This window comes from Macrosteles quadrilineatus, unplaced genomic scaffold, assembly GCF_028750875.1.
Source record: "Macrosteles quadrilineatus isolate MER2022 unplaced genomic scaffold, UCM_ALF_1.0 Scaffold_7__1_contigs__length_78375512, whole genome shotgun sequence".
Classification (NCBI taxonomy): Eukaryota; Metazoa; Arthropoda; class Insecta; order Hemiptera; family Cicadellidae; genus Macrosteles; species Macrosteles quadrilineatus.
The window spans coordinates 35953397-35972074 of NW_026542600.1; positions in this window are offsets into that span (position 1 = coordinate 35953397).

Sequence of the window (18678 nt, forward strand, 5' to 3'; positions counted from 1 at the left end):
TTCAAACTAATGCAAAGTGAAAAACCTTTACTTAAATTGTATAATTTCTTTAGTAAAGTCTTAACTTGTTAATCAATGAATATTTCATAACATAGTGCCAAAAATGTAAACATGGGTTTTTTAAGTTATTAATGGTTTGTATAAAATAATTTGATAATGCATTTGACAATTTTAAAAACTATCTATATCCTATGATTAGCTTTTTGGTGAATAGCAGTATATTCGCACTGTAACAAAACGTAAGTATACTTGCAGAATTGTAGCCAAATATCTGAAAATATATTTCAATATGAAACAACAAACAATGCTTTTCTAGGTCAGAAACTTTGCTAGTTCTTTGGTAGGTCAGAAATACCATAGAGATTCTACACAGTAAAGAGGCGTTATAAAGAACAGAAAATGTTTTGAGAGGGTAAGGTTTGGTGTTTGCTCTCAAGTCGTTTTAATATAAATGGGGCGTGTTTCGATGTTTTGAGAGAACTTGCCTTACCACTGATTCGATGTCAAAGAAGCATTTTTGAAATTTTCCAAGCGTTGTTCCTTTACGCAAACGTAAACATTTAAAACATTTTGTGGATAAATTTATTTATCAGTTATAAAACTTTTACCTACGAACGTTTTTTAAAGTGGCCGTTTCATTTCAGGTCCTAGAATTGAAAAGTGTTCCATAACAGCATTTTTTACTTTCATAACAGCATAGTTCTAATCATAAACACATGGGTAACGGACCAATGAGGTTCAAGGATTGAGAGAATAGAAGTAAAACTGTAATGATTCGAACTTCCCAACTTATCAGCTGTTCAGGCCAATTTAATTGTGAGTGGTGCAATTAGTGTTTGGTACAATGTTTCGTTGCATCACTGTCAGTGGTAATGAGAAGTTATAAACGAAAACATAAACTCCCCTAGAAGTTTTAAGTAGTGATTGTTAGTATTAAAAACACTGTCGTAGGTAAAGTAGTGTACGCAACTTGTGTAAATAGTGTTAACGACACTCACAGAAGTTTTTAAGGCACTCGCCAAGGGACGTGCCTCTCAACAATTGTGGTATACATGATAATCTTCTCAACTGGTTTAATTCCTACATCTCCGGTCGTACTCTCATAGTCAAATTCAGAAGATCACTTTCTATACCCTTTTTAGCTAGTTCAGGTGTACCACAAGGATCCCATCCGGGACCTTTTTTATTCAATATCTTTATCAATGACCTTGTTAAAGTTATAGATGTTGAATGCCTACTATTTGCTGACGACATTAAGGTATATTCTCTGATACGAGATGAGCACGATTGTGAAAACCTTCAACACAGTTTACACAATATTGATATGTGGTGCAAACATAAAGTAATGACTATGAATGAACGAAAATGTGCTACTTTTACATTCTCAAATGGCATAAAACCTATCCTCTGGAATTACATGCTACACGACACTATACTAGAGAGAAAAGTAACATTAAAGGATCTTGGAGTGATTTTGACATCCAACCTCAGTTCAGATCTGCACATAGACTCAGTTTGCACTAGATCATCAAACCTTTTGGGTTTCATCGTCCGTGCGTCCAGAGATGGTATCAACACCGAAGCTCTTAGGATGTTGTACACCTCACTTGTACGACTTGTGTTGGAATATGCTAGCGTAGTATAGTCCCCTTATCAAACTGGGCACAAAGATAGACTCGAAAAAAATTCAAAGAAGGTTCAGTAGAGTAATTGGTGTTAAATTGGGATTCAATATTCTACCGTCCCTATTGATGATGTATCAAACTACCTGAAGCTGACACCTCTAGAAGAAAAAAGAAAGATGATCGATGCCCTCTTCCTGAAAAGACTTCTCACAAATATGATCTATAGTCCTGAGTTACTTGATCTTATCACGTTTCGAATCCCCACGGCTACTCGGACCCAGGAGTTGTTCCACCGAGATTAGTGTTTAACAGCATGTGTTCACAGTCCTGTTTCAAGACTTCACGTCAGGGGAATACTCTAACTCAGCATCACATTTATGACTTCTTTAATGACAGTGATTCTGCACTGAAGAGGATCTTCTCCGATTGAAGATAGCTTCCTTTTCCCCTTCTTGTCTCTGTGCTGTGTTGTGTGTGACGGGGATGGAAGCAGAGTATTGGGGATAGTGTCGTGCTCTTTAAAAACTGTTTTCCTCCATTACCACATGATCTCCTAGTTTCATTATTTAAGCCATTATTTTATTCTAGTCCAATCATTGTCAAACCATTACCTTTTTTGCCCTCTTGTTATTGTTAAGTTTCCTTTCATAATTTATATTTGCACTGTAAAATTTTCAATTATTATTTGATAACCTTTCATCTCGGTTCATGTTCCTCCCAATGTTGTTACTTTCAGCATTATAGCACTTTAGTCACAATCAATTATTGTCACACTCTCATTGTTCAAACTTGTTATTGTTAAGTTTTTATATTTCATTGCACTTTAAAATCTTCAAATTTTTTTATGTTTTCCTTTTCGATCCTGTATTTAGCGAAGCAGGCTGTTAATGTTAGTTCAATTTCAAGACCATTGCATGTTTTTTTTTCTTGTATGCCGATGTGTTATGTTCATAGTATATATATATATATATTTGTTTTTCATATTTCATTACTCAGTTGCAAATCATTAGTGTTAGCATGTATTCATAAAGCATGACCAAATAGCAAGATGTAAAACTTACAGCATGTTAATAGTATTAATTAATCCACAAATTGTTATGCATGTAACTGATTGTACAAATGGCGAACTGCCGTAAATAAATAAACAAATAAATTTTCTACTCGTGTCGTTAACACTATCTTCACGCAATTGGTTTTTACTATTGCGCATGGTCGATCACTTACACCATTAGTAGGAGAAATAAATGTGATAGTGGCTCGGTTGTTAGCGTGGTATAGTAAATACCAAGGTATCGGTGGACTATCCCCAGTGTCATTACATAAAATATTAACGGTTTGAACCATAAACCGTAACGTACCCTTACTTTACGTTCTACGTACAGGTCCTATATGTTTACCTGTACGGGAAAATGCAGGGCTAAAAGAAGCCGTTTACCTCTTAAATACTGTACACATTCATATCGAAATTGTGAATCGTTAAAACATTAACAATATTATAATAGGAGGGTCAAACATTGTAAAGAGGAAGCGTTTGGCAATGTTGTGCGATTAGGCTGGAAGTGTTGTTATACAATAACTTGTTGAGCTGACCTACAGAAGGCTCAGTACACTCGATCGGGGGGGACAGTTTTGTGTGTAGTGTTGAGTGTGATTTTCTGGATGACAGGGTCCTACTTGGGGGGGGGCTGAATCACAAGGCCCAAGAGCCAGAGGTACCTACCGTTACAATATTAACATTTGAAAAACTTCTGGTTTGGTTTTGACTTTATGTTAAACGTGAAATAACAATGACAACTAAAGTGAATTGGCTCAGTAAACTTGCTTGGCAAATTGTGAGAATGCTCAGGAAACTGATTGAACTGACACACTGTATGAGTTACTAAATTGTATTGCACTACTCATTCTAATCTACAACCATTTACGAAACACAATCATCGATAATCAATAATTCAAATATAACATATAAACCAAAGAATGTAAAAATTTTTGGGGCCCCAGTATTGAATGAGAGTTGAACATATAGATTATAAAAGAGATATTAAATTATTTGGATATGATAAAATATAAGTTTAAAAATGATTAATATAATCAAAATGTTAAAACGACTTTTTACATAAAAATAAGATATCGATCAAATGTTACTAATCTACCTCTTTGCCGTGTTCACAAAACTTAAAACAAAAAGGATAATATAATCTTAAAAAAAAAATAATACACTTTACAGAGAAAGACTATTCACATTTAGTAAACTACCAAAAATAAACGTTTGAAAATGAAATGCTAAATGAGAACATACTTATATTAAATATTTTATCATACAGGTTTAACCTGGCTATATTGTTGTTGTTTTTATGTAGCAGAAATAATTTATTTATTATTATTCAAAGTAATGATCTAGCCCCTATTTTTCTAATTTAAATTTCTCTTCTCTCTTCTAAATTTCGCTGAATTAATTGAATTTTTGAACATACCGAGGAGAATATTTTGAGGACAGACGATTCCCCGAGATGCCGTTTCGTGTATGTCTAGGCCTCCTCTTGTCTCCGTTTTCAGACGACTTGGTGGTTGATCCTGGACCTCGATGACGGATGAAGACCCCGTGGAACCTCTTATCTCGGCGTGAGTTGAGTTGATGAAGTAGTTTGGCCTAGGACGTATTCTTAGGTGGCAGATTTTACCAATCCTAAGATATAATGGAACCTGCTCGATCCGACCCGGTCCTAAGCCTCCCAAATCTTCTTCCACACTGACGCCATCTTGCTCCTCCTGTCCCTCATTCTAATTAACCCCGCCTGCAGTGTCCAAACATATATGATCACTTTCGGCATCAATGCTATGATTGACTTCGATCAGCAGTTCACTGTAGACGTCAGGTTGTGCGTTCATTGCCCGGGACCTTGAATATGACCCCTCTTGATGACTCGTCGGTGCCATTCTATATGTCTCTTTGTATTATAAATTAATCTTTGATTTACTTTGGATTTATATAAAGGTTTGAAATGGGTCTAATACGATTTTACGAAATATGAGCATGAATGAAATCTAGGAATTTAATTAAAATATAAATATGTTTACACATTGCAACAATAAGCTTGTGATATCCTGCATTTTTAGAAGCAGTTCATGTCAATGTATGCCCAATATGTATAGTGACAAAAAGATGTAAGTTATTATAAGTTATATCATTTAGTGTAGATACAAATGCACTTCTAAGAAATGGAACTGCCTTCGGAATATACAAATAAAGTAAAATCGCTTGTGGTAAAAAATAAATTTATTGAAGTAAAAATTAATTTTAAATGGCACTAAAAATTAATAATTCGTAAAATAACTAATATAAACCATATTTGTACTCCAAATCCATAAAATATCCACCTAGAAAGAATTAAGAGGAAAGGAGCAACATGCTGTCACTTCTGATTTAATCACTACCAAAACAACGTTCGTCCAAATAAAGCTTTCACTCTTAACAGGATAAACCTTTCAGCTTTTTCTAACACGATAAATTAAGGATATTTAGATAAAATATGGGATTAACCTTTTTCTAAAAAAAATATATGGTAAATGGTAACATGTAACTTTGCATTTTGCTATTTATTCATGCCTTAGCTGGGAGACCAAATTAAGTTATATTTTTTACTTTAAATTGTATGAATAAAAGTTGGAGGATTTTACATATAAATTTTAATGAAATACTTTAAATATGTTTTAATATTGCTTATATGTTTACGAGCTGTTTATGTTTTGCATAATTTTTTTTCTATTCAATTGTTGATATTCTTCATTATGATACTCTTCTGATTTTGTTCACTAGCAGAGAAACCCAAAAATCTCAGGGATTTAATTAAAACTTTGGAATAATTCTAATTAAAAACTGCAACCCATAATTGTTTCATCAAACAATTGCTTACCAAGGGTTGTAAATATTGAGTAATCATATATTTTCTTAAGTTTCATTAATATTGATTTTATCAGTTAAATAAAAAAAGTTAGTTGATTATACTTTTCAAGGTTTGTTACTATGGCTCCTCTTCATTCCCTTAACAATATATACTGTAGGGTATAGGTGTAATATTTAAACCACTTAAAAGATATTTAACTATAAATTCTAAAATATGTATTTTAAGTAAAAATGTTTAGTACATGTAAGGAAACATCTGTTGTTACCGTAAAACGATTTTGACACTAAGGGCAGTTAATTCTTACTACCGACACGATAAATTCTTAAACATATGTATAGCTTATTGTGATTTTATTAAAATATATTTTGAAACAGAAAATAGTAATATAACTTAAAGGGGACGAACCAAAAAAACACCTATATCTGAATGAGAAGCCGTGTACAGGAATGGGACTTGGTTGTCGTGTATAAAATGAAACCATAATTGGTAACTCCTTAAGGTAAAAGGTATTGTTGACACCAATGAAGAAATGTTATAAATAGTAATAAATAAGAGAATGCATTACATGTGAGCGTGATTTAATTGTTTCCACGCATAGACCATTCTAATGTGGACTGAGAAACCAACGAAAAAAATATATTATGAAAATTTCATAAACATTAAAGAAACAATGATTACACTAAATCGTGTAGTTAAAAAAAAGGTGCTAATCCTAGGCCTATACTGCAAATAAATCTATTAAATCAGAAAGCACTTACTTCATTGTGTTTACTTTATAAATTTCATAAATTCTTTTACTAAAAACAATATAAACGATGTATTACCATTTCGTTTATACAGGGTGTTCAAAAAAGGTGGATACATAAATAACGTAGTGATTCCTTGGGTCGAAATAAAGAGAAAATCAGGAACAACATTTTTCCAAAATCGCTTCTTCAACCAGGTATCCGCCATTTCGTATTTTTTACATATACATTTTTATAATTGCTATTTTCAACTGATCTTTATGAAACTTGTTATGTATGTTAAGGTAGAAGAGACCCGTGTTAGGAAAAAATCATCTTGATTTAACTTAAATTTACTAAATGGTGGCCATTTAAATTATTAAAACTTAAATTACTACAAAATGGCTGGTTTTATGAAACAGTGTAAAGTAAACTTTTATTTAGCTATTTTAATTCCCTTTCAAACAATAGGCTTACCAAGTTCAAAAAGATCAAATAATAAAAAGCTTACATATTACGAAATTTAGTTGTAAAATGAGGCAAACCTGACTATCTTAGCCTACTACCTTAGCCTACTATCTTATTCTACTCTATTATACAACTAAAAATCTTAATAGCTATATCTTATTCGATTTTTTGAACTTAGTATCTTATGATAGGGAATTAAAAATGCTAAATACAAGTGTACTATTTTTTCATAAAACCAGCCATGTTGTACTAATTTAAGTAAAAAAAAAATAAAATGGCTGCTATTTTGTAAATTTAAGTTTAATCAAGATGAATTTTGTTTCTAACACGGCTCTCTTTTACCTTCCTACATACCAAGTTTCATAAAGATCAGTTAAAAATATCAAAGATAAAAATGTTTATGTAAAAAATACAAAATGGCTGATATCTGATTAACGAAGCGGTTTTGGGAAAAATGTAAGTCTTGATTTTCTCTTTATTATGACCCAAGGAATCTACGTAAATTATGTCCCCAACTTTTTGAACACCCTGTATATACTTTCATATATAAACGTATATATGATCCGACTAAAATTTTAGGGATCAGGGATATCTAACAGATGTAGACACGTTGAGCGTTCATCAAAGGCTATGTAAAACTTTCAACCATCTAATATTTGTAATATATTTTTGACTACCGTAATCTGCAATCGTACGCATAGCTACTGAATTATTTGAAGTACAGTATGTAAATATGGACTTTGTAGGTGATATTGTAATCAATTCCAAAAGTGCATGTTGTTCTTGAAAAAAGTGTTTGTACATAGGATCAACTCCCTTTCAAAACCTATTTACAATTTTGAAAATATTTAGGGATTTTCACAGGTTTTTTTATAAAAATAATCTTATATTCTCAGAAATATATTTTAACTTTAAATTTATTCTATTTTAAGAAATTTCTTATTTATTCTATTCCAGGTTTAATTTATTTTCATAAACCATTATGTTTAAGTTATAATTAACTCTTTTAGATCATTCTTTCATACATAGCTCTAAATATTAGTATTGTCAAAAGTCTTGGCTAACAAAAAACTAATAATTTAGCCTAAATATTTTAAAGTCACAGTATAATTCAAACAAATACACTTAGATCTCTTTTAAATATTACACTCGTTTCTTCTAAGTTTATATTTTGTAAAGATAAATTTAGTTTAACACATTGTGTGGTATTTCCGTACCTCTGATGTTCAACGACAATTTAGCATGTAAAATTGTATTTTGTAGCAAGGACTTTTTATTTTGTAAACCTTTTAGGAGAATTGAGAATTGAATACCTTATACCTTTTAAGGAAGTTCTTTCCATAGAGCAAAAAACCAATATGTTTTATTGCTTTTTTGTCCTGTTTTGGTTATGTGGGCCAGTCTACTATTAATAATATCAGTATATATGAAAATAATTTTCTGAGATCTAATATTTTTATCATGTATTAATTAATATTAACATGTATTTCAATACGTTGGGCTATATTGTTAAACCTTTTTTTTACTTATTAAGAAACAAAACAAATAAAAAGGTGATGTATCTAAACAAAATATGTAAAGATAATACATACAAAAAATCCACAATAAAACATATTATATTCAGAAAATTACTAGTTAATATACTACCATAAATTATAAAAAAATAAAACTGTTTGAATTCATCGCTCTTGTCGGTGGTTTTTATTCATTTCCACTATCACCTGCGGCATATTGGAATATTGTTACACTGTCAAATTTATCGCCATTCAAGCTTGAAATGTCCAATCTTTAGCTCTACCTCGGGCCAAAAACGTGTGTAACACTATACAATTCAATTATTGTAGATTGAACTTTTCATTCAAATTGTTTTCATTATTTACAACCACTTAAATGTAAAAATTACCAACCTCTATTAGGAAAATAGAGTACGTCCCAAACCGTTAAACAGTTTGATATTATGTGAATTGACAAATTAAATTTGCTTATATACACATTAGAACTTAGATTACTATAAAATATTGTAATTGTATCAAAGGTCAATTTAAAGGACTTTTAAACTTTGGACTTTTAGTTTTAATCGTAATCTATGCAAGAAAAAAATGTTTTGAAAAAGCGTAAAATTTTAAGCTAGCATATGATTGAATGTATCCCAAAAGTAAAAAAAAACTTACAGAAATATAGCGGAACACTAAGAGGGAAATCAGATATACCTATAATATTTTTAATTTAGTAGACAATCGGAAAACCGGTCAACCTAACGTAAGAGATTAAAAGTAAGACGTAAGACCGAATAAAGATAAATAATGAGAAAGTTCTGAAATTGATGCCAAGTGAACAATGTCTATCTTTTAACTGTAAAACACCTATAAATACATTCATAATTAAATAAATGAAATTAATAGTATATTATATTAAGCTAAAATATATTGTTAAGAATATAATGTTAATCGCCATCATTCCGTTACTAGTTAGGAGTTACTAGGGCCTTAGTTGTGCACACCACCATGCAATCCGCCATGTGCCTCGGTGTCCTTCGACCGGTCGGTTTTCGGTTTGGTCGGTATCGGTGTCCAAGTACCTTCGGATCAACAAGTTAAGATATGGAGACCAGAGGTTTCATATAACGGACAAGGCTGCAATGAGTGTCGCTTATCTTGGTGAGCTTACAGCCAAGCGGAAAAGACACTTGATATTCCAGCGCGTGCTCAATTAAATTAAATTATCAATTATTATATATCAATGTGGTTATTTAATGTTAAACATTCCTTCAACACAACAATGACCTTCAAATTAGAAGAAAAACTTCATTATTTCTTCAGCCATTCTAAGTTAAATGCCATTGATTTGAGTCATCTTCTATGATTCTATGGCGCTTAACTAATTTACTTAAAAATACACAAGTTTGCAAATTGCACAATAAAACAATTTATTTCCTCTTTCTAAGACGTAAATAAAATGTCTTAATAATAGTTAACGTTATCCTCGGTTGTATATAGTATACAGTACATTGCAGAATTGACTGGCAAATGAGTAATCCAAATGCAATATTACGATCAGCTGTATTGAAGTAAACAAAAATCAGCAGTAAATGGCTTCTAATGCTAATCTTATGGAGAAAAGCTTTCATTATATCTAATTATGTGTTAACATTTTGGGAATCTCACAATTTTTTCCGCCGTCACGGGATCGAGACCTTTAATTTGAGCCCTCTCCCGTCGTTCTACGACATCCCAGTCGCTCACAATTTTGACGCAAGAATCGGCTTACGTAATTAATATATAGATAAGTACAGCTGAGGTATTTTTAACATTAGGTATATGGAAAGTTCCCTTTAGAAAGGAAATGCGACCTTAAAGGGAAAAACGGATAGTTTTGCGCAAGGTTTCTCGTCATGACGAACATTTTAAGTATATGGTTTATAGGGGTGTGACTTATAGTTTTCTCAAAGGTTCATGGTTTCTTTAGGATTTATAAATGGAATATTTGAGATGGGGACGTCACCTAGGTGCAACCCAAATACGAGTGAAGGATGGATGTAGAATGTTGTAAGATGACCTCTGTAGTTTTGATACTGACTAAGCTCAAATATCAGCTGGTTCATCAGTCCGGATCATTTAGTTAAAACCCAATAATAAGGAACAGCTGGGACGGTTTCGAACCATCAAAGAACTACTAACTTTTCTCAGGATCAAACCGGTGACCTTTTGATTGCTAGGCAAGCAGTTAACCACTCAGCTAGCCGGCCAATGTCTCTCTCATCCACAAGAGCTCCTTTATGGCTTCAATTTTTGGAGAGACGCACACAAAAAGGAGTTTATCGGTTGAGTCTTGCACTAGTGTAGTGTCAGGTGGCACCCAGGGTCGCTTTCGCATACCATGCTATAGTACACTATTATAGATAGTGTGTTGTCATGATGGTTTCTAGAGTCATCCTTCTCAAACTTTTGACAACGGATGAAAAAGCCATAACCCCCACACAAGGCTTTATTGGTAAGGACTTTGCAAATGTGGAATAGCGCGACCATAACCTTCAGATAATGTGGCTGGGAATTGGGGAGTCGAGAATGATGGTCTGCTAAACTAATCAGGCAGATCCAACCTCGAGTGGTCAGGTGGTATCTTAACTTACGCAGTTCTTGTTGGAAAATGACTATTTTCACTTTTATTTGAATTTAATGGGCAGGTCCGGTATACTTGACTGTTTTTACTGCCCGGAGGGTCCTGGCGACTCGAAACACACGTTGTTCTGTTTTTACGTTGGAATATGCTGCACCTTGAGGCTAAACAAAATCTTAAGGTGCTGTCAGTTGAATCGGTATGACAGAGAGTGAGGACAGTTGGGACTGATTGTCACATTTAGTTTGGAACATCATCCGATAAAAAAGGATGGATCGAATCGCAGTCTACGTGAAAATAAACGATTAGATATGGAGAGAGCTCTTTGAGCGTTCTGATGACGTGCGACAAGTGTTCCGAGGCTCCAAACAGTAAAGGAGGATATTTGGGTCTTCAACTGGTTGGAGTTTCACACAACAGGCAGGTCACCTGTGTGCTTAATAATTACAATTACCAGCTTCTCCCTCAAAAGATATAGCATAGATAAAAGGATTATAGACATAAAGGATAACATATAAAATGAGTATAGGAGTCTACTTCTTTTAATCTATGTCTATAGTAAGACACATAAAATCATATTTACCATCCGGTTTCAATACGAGAAAATAATGCCATTTCCGAATTCAGATAGTGATTATTCTATAAATTTCCTTTGAAAAGTGGCAATAGTGTTGTAATACCTGGTAATGAATAGGTTTGATTTGCTGCTGTATATTATGAGCTACGAGGACTCAAGCTAGAGTTAAAGGAGAGAGAGCATCACAAGTTCTACACTGATGACCAGGATGATATACAACGGAAAAATTAAAAAAAGAGCTGAGGAAAGCTCAGTCTTACGTAGAGGATCTAGAGACTTCCCAACTTCAGAGAAGGCTGTCAAGATTAATTTTATGGGAGAAGAGTGTGTCTTTAAATAGACCATATTAATTTTATTATGTATCAGCTGACTTATTTTTTTTTTATGAGTTTTTAGGAATTAATATAAAAACAGGGTTTATTTAATGTTGGTTTTATTGTATCTTTAAAAACTGTACAATATCGTAAGATATAAATACTGTTTACGATTACGAGGATAATCAATAAATTATTACATGATTTAAAATTGATGAGAGTTCACACTCAGTACACTTATAGTGAGTGTAACTCTTATGGAAAAAAAATTGAGTAATGTTATCTCATACATGAATTATTAGGAGATAGTTATAATTCGCTATTAAATTTAATTTAATTCGAGCTAGAAAAAGCTCGAATTAAAGCTGAATTAAAATATTTTAGCTATTGCTTGAATACTGTTGGTTCTGTATTATAACTCAATTAGTAGCAGTCTATTATTCTCATAGTTTTAAATGATAAGCTAAAATTATCTTTACCTAAATTTGACACTTTACATCATCTTTATTTTTATAATGTGGTTTACTAAAAGGAAAAGCTATGTACATTAGAACATCCTAAACTATTTTATTTTTATTTTTAATATAACGGATGATAAAATTATAAATTATTGATGTGGTTATTGAAATTTAAGTTATTTAGTTATTTAGAAATTAAGTTATTTTAGTTTATTTAAGTTAAATCATTTAAATACCTTGGGATACACTTTGATGAAAAATTTACGTGGGAAAAACACATTCAAATTCTGCATGCAAATGTCAAAAGATCAATTAGAAAATTTTATTTCTTAAAACATTTTTGTGAAGAACATTTATTGAAAACACTTTATTACGCACTAATACATTCACGTTTGCAATATGGATTAATATGCTGGGGAGGTACTTTCAAAAGTTTCATCAATCGTTTAAGAACAACTCAAAATCATTTTTTAAGAATTATTTTTAATAAACAATTGAGAGAAAGCTCATTTCCGTTATACTTTCAATCAAAAATAATGCCGATTCAGAATCTTTTTATATTTAAAGTATTGAAATTGTTTTATCTTAAAAGTGGAAATAATGGAACTGATAACCTACATTACAACACCAGAAGTGTAGATAATTTGTTTTACAGGACCCCTAAAGTCAACAAAGAACTGTTCAAGCATTCGTATTTATTTTTGGGGCCTTTTGTTTTAATATGTTGCCAATTGATATAAAAAGAAGTAATAATGTTAACAGTTTTTGTAAAAGGTTGAAAGAATGGTTATGTAATATAAATGATACTTCGTTGCTTCGTAATGTTTTAGAATAAAATCTATGTTTTCACATCGTTTAATTGTAGAACGTTTTTTTATACATTTTGTGTCCATTTGTTGTATTTTGTGTTTATATATTTACATTTCAGGAAGTCAAATATGTATATTTTAATTTTTAGAAGTAGACTTAATTTCAATATGTAACGCTACAGGTAGCAGCAGGAGTGATAATTTTAGTAATGGATTGATAAGACTGAACTCTTCATTTAATGTATAGATAAGATACGTTTTGTTTAACACTGGCCACAAATACTGGACAAAGTGGTCAGTTAATTTCCGAATTGTTTTATGATTTGATGATTGTTTGTTTTTGAGGAAATAAAATTCATTATTCATTATTCATTATTCATTATTCATAAACTACTACTTTAATTGACCTGCTGGTTAGTTAGACAAAAAAAGTTGGAACATTGATTTGGAGTCTGACAACAAAAGTAGAATTGTTATCCTTTTATAAATTTCGAGTGTGTAGTTTCATGTCTAAGAACCCTTTGATTTTAACACTAAATGACAAGAATAAGTTGATAATTATGTTTCCTAGTTGGTTAAACACAAGCTGCAACATATTGTTCTGCTTACAATATTTAGTTAGTAAGATGACATTATCTTTTTCCTTGTTGGTACATTATCAGCTCAATATTAGCACAGTGAATAAGAACCGAGATTCGATAAGCACTTTTACTTACTCAAATAAATACAGGGTGAATTTTAAATGAGTTCCCCCCCTACTTTTTTCTACATTTCTTAAGATATCAACTTCGGACCACGTCAGATCATTGTAGTGTAGTAAGTACTTCATTTTGACAGGGTAAACATTTTTGGCCGCCATCTTGGATCCGCCATATTAGATACAATTTTTTTTTTCAAATGTAAAGGTAGGGTTGTGACCCATTGTTTCAAACTAGAATTTTACGCTGATTACAATGCCGCAATTAGTTTTTGAAAATCTTGATCCGTTCTAAAGTTATGAGGACGTTTTATAACTTTATTTTTAGCCCATTTTAACATTGTGCATTTACAAACTAAGACCATAATCTCAAAATAGTGCTAGATAAAGAAAAGTATACACAACCATTCATTGTCGACCTATTATCACTTGGTTATGACGGATGTATTTTTTTCGGCCGCCATCTTGAATCTGCCATTTTAAATGTGATAAATTAATTTAAATATGAAGGTGGTGTTGTGACCCATCATTTTGAACTACTTTTTTATGCTGAACTCAATGCCGCAATCCGTTTTTGTCTCTAAGGCTTTCTTGATGAAATATTAAAATTATCTTACTTAAATTTCCAATATTTCAAAAAACAAATATGAAAATGCAAAACGGATTGCGGCATTGAATTCAGCATAAAAAAGTAATCTAAAAATGATGGGTCACAACACCACCTTCATATTTAAATTAATTTGTCACATTTCAAAATGGCAGATCCAAGATGGCGGCCGAAAAAAATACATCCGTCATAATCAAGTGATAATAGGTGAACAATGAATGGTGGTGTATACTTATCTTTATCTAGCACTATTTTGAGATTATGGTCTTAGTTTTTAAATGCACAACGTTAAAATGGGCTAAAAATACAGTTATAAAAAGTCCTCATAACTTTAGAACGAATCAAGATTTTTAAAAACTAATTGTGGCATTGTAATCAGCGTAAAATTCTAGTATGAAACAATGGGTCACAACCCTACCTTTACATTTGAAAAAAAAATTGTATCCAATATGGCGGATCCAAGATGGCGGCCAAAAATGTTTACCCAGTCAAAATGAAGTACTTACTACACTACAATGATCTGACGTGGTCCGAAGTTGATATCTTAAGAAATGTAGAAAAAAGTAGGGGGGGAACTCATTTAAAATTCACCCTGTATATAAAAACTAGGTTCGTAATTTTACATTCAAACTTATTACACACATATTTAGAGGAACTGGAAGTAGTGAACACAAACAACACTAAACTTGCTACAATTTGTCAGCTAAAGCAAAGTATGAGGTTAGAACTAAAATTGCTTCGTGACGTACCAGTTAATGTATTAGTATAAAGTCATGTCCATAATTACAGTTCATTCAAAATTTGTATAATATATTGTTGGTAAGATTAATATTCATTTCTTAGTTGACTATTCTACTTATAACACTGTAATTCGGAGGCAAAAACATTTTTCTTGGGAAAATAAAATAAATCATCAGTTCTGTTGTTTACCGAAAACCTTTACCCTTACTCAGTAGTTGAGTCGTGTTTGTCGTGCGTGTTATGACCGGCCACACATTTCTCGTCAACTCAATGTATGCGTGCGTGTTAATTATTATATATGTGTATTTTGATGACGACATATGTTCAAATAATTTTATGTTAGACGACAAGAGATTGAACATAAAACATCAGTTTAGAAATTAGTAGCCCTAGACTGTACTAGGATTGACGACGAAATGAGCGTGGACCTATTTAATATTGTTTACCCTTACAGTTAATACCTAAAAACTGCAATGGGATCTGATGACGCCTCAAAAATTTGTAACAAAAAATGTTTATCATCTTAGAGTAATCGTAATAATTTTAAATCACATTTATAACAAATATTATGGATATAAAATTGATTATATGTATGTAACATTATTTATTTTATATGTAAAAACCCCACATAAATAAATTTTAAATGTAGCATGAATAAAACTTTTTTTTTGTACAGTATGTAAAAAAATCTATTTATTAAAAATATAGGTAGTAAACATCTCCCCTAATAACTTTGGTTTGTACCATATCAGGCCTTAAAAATAAAAGTAAATTTCGTTACGCTCGTTAATAGATTTTCAATGACTTAATTTAAGTACGGTAATTTAGATACGGTATTTATAATTTCATATTTGAATCTATAATCAAGGGTCAACTCTTTCAACTCTTTAATTTTAATATTTAAAATGTGAAAAGTTTACCATACAATTACAGTTTATCAATGTGTTCTTTATGCGTAAGGAAGATTTTCGAGTATTAGGTTTTTGCGTGTGCTGAGGTAGACGAAACATTCCGATTCTATTTGCGTAACTTCATTGATATTCCTTTTCCGAGAAGAAGGGAAATATATTTTCTTTACGTAAGGTTTTCACTTTTAGGAATCTTAGCTAGAAGGTTTCAATAATATGTTATTTAACTATGTGATTATCCTACAGTATATTGTGCACAAGAATAATCACGAAAGGGATTCAAAGTGTTGCTTAGCTTAAATTCAAAATAATTAACGGCCAAGAGCATAAAAATAGTACTTAAAATAGTTTTCACAGTCAAAAGAATTCCTAAAAGCAATAGTTCTGTTATGTAGTTTTTCTTCTGTTTATTAAAGTAAGAAAACAATTTCATGAGAAAATAAAGTTGTAGTGTAAGCGCTAAAAATATCTACAGTAGTCTTCATGGAAATCCTAGATTCATCACTAAAGTACTTATGTGTTTTAATGACCCCGAAAGCCATAAGCTAGCCACCTGTGTGCATAAATGAATTTTCCTATCTCTCCTAGAAAAAAAAAAAAAAAAAACTCAGAAAATAATATTAAAAGTATTAGCATTTTAACACATCACTTTTAGATTCAATTAACATGGATTAAATATCCATTATTGAATGCCAACCTTGAAAGTTAAGTACAGTTGAGTACGATCTACTTGTTTATTTATTGTAATGGATGTTATCATAAAATAGTTTGACACGATAACACAATTGTTAAAACTTCATTCTTTTAATACTTATATTTGATTGGTCTTCGTATCCTCTTGTGTACCATGGGGCACACGCCCGAATAAGAGATTAAAGTCTATATTCAAATTATATGATCGGAAAATAATGTTAGTTTTTTAATAGTAAAAATCCTAAATGATTTAAAGCTTGAATGCTTATAAGTTTGATAACTTACACTTTCATCTACTAGTTTCTAGAACTGTGTTCTAAAACAATTTTGGCGCTGAAAACAGCAAAATATGTTTTACCATATTTATGAGAAAAGAATCATTTCGAAGCTAAACTCGTTTAGTTTCTTGCCAACTTTTCACAAGAAGATTAAAAAGAAAAGAGCATGGGGCTGCCGTTAACTGATGTTTGTCAGTGATTTATTACAGGAAAATTGTGTCAAAGTATCATTTATAATCATCATGACAATCCTGATTCAACCGATTATGGTACAATTTACGACAGATTAATTCTCCTTTGTGTAACAGTCAACGAACAAAGGGTTTTGTCTTACGTAAACCCAATTATTGGACTTTTCCACAGCCAAAGGAAATTTCACCATGGGTTTTCAGGCTTTAAGACTCTAAGACAAGAAGGATGTGGTTTCATAATAGGGTTTTGAGAAATATTAAATATAATATTGTTTTATTTCTGACACAGCGTATGATAAGTGTATATTTTTATATTCATTAAAGGATAAATTCCCTGGATACAATGTCGTTTTAATCTGGTTGTGCGCGTCATAATAAACTACTCTCTATTATAATCACCTGGTGTTCTGTCTTATCTATAATGCACTTTTGAAGCGGATATTACTCTAATTATAAACTTACTACATTAATATGTGCTAAATTACAGTATCACCTTGGTGGGGATATTTTATTTCCAAAATCATTGTCTAATCAAATCAGGAGCTTACACTAAAGGCTTTTATCTAAGTTCGTAAAAAGCATTTTTATCTCCTCTCCAAAAATAAAATATTCAACGGAATGTACAATTTGAAGAAGAGTAACGAAGCATCTGCAGTGCACATTTTTCTGTACACGTATATACGGTGTGGTTAGAAAAAAAAACCGGAAAATCCAAAGTGAAAGCACACATTTTGACTCCAAGTGGTTCAGTAGCTTAATGCACTTAATGTCTTATAGGTCTTTGTTATTAAAATACAATGTCGCAGACCCGAACTCAAACGGGCAACTGAGTCAAAAAAGGCAGCCGTTGAAATAATTAATTGAATTTGTTATTTTGAATCTTTGATTGGCTCCTTTTTTGACTCAGTGACCCGTTTGAGTTCGGGTTTGCGGCATTGTATTTTACTAACAAAAACCTTTAATGATATGTACATCAAGTACATATCATCCTATGCTTACCTTAAAGATTTTCTTCTGATTACCAGCGGGCAGAAGGTATCGTATCACTAAATAATGAATTAACGTTATTTTTGTATCCAGTGACTTTGTTCCAATTTTTTTAGCTTTATATTTATTCTTTTTTTATATATATATATTTAGCTATCTTCGGGACTTTTAAAGCGTTAAAGATGGTCGAAAAATTTCAGTTTTTAAACTTCTGTAACTCTGTAACCATTCACTTTATCAAGATATTGAAGGGGACCATCTAGTTCAGAATTTTGTGTAAACTGTCTTTGTATATGACGTATTTTGTACTAAAACGCACAGTTTCTGAGCTATCCAATAAAAATCAAAAGGTGCCATTTTTCCGACTTTTACCCCCCCCCCCTCACCGAAGCTCAAATAGGTGTAACTTTTTACCGAACATTCTGTGGACTGTCACTTTGGATGTTCGGGCTTAGGTCTAATTGTACCGTACTAATATGCTAATTATAGTTCGGCCACTTAGAAAACGACCAGCGCGCTAATGCTAAACCAATGCTGGAGGAGGTCGCTTTCTAAGCGGCCGAACTATAATGTGATTTTCTG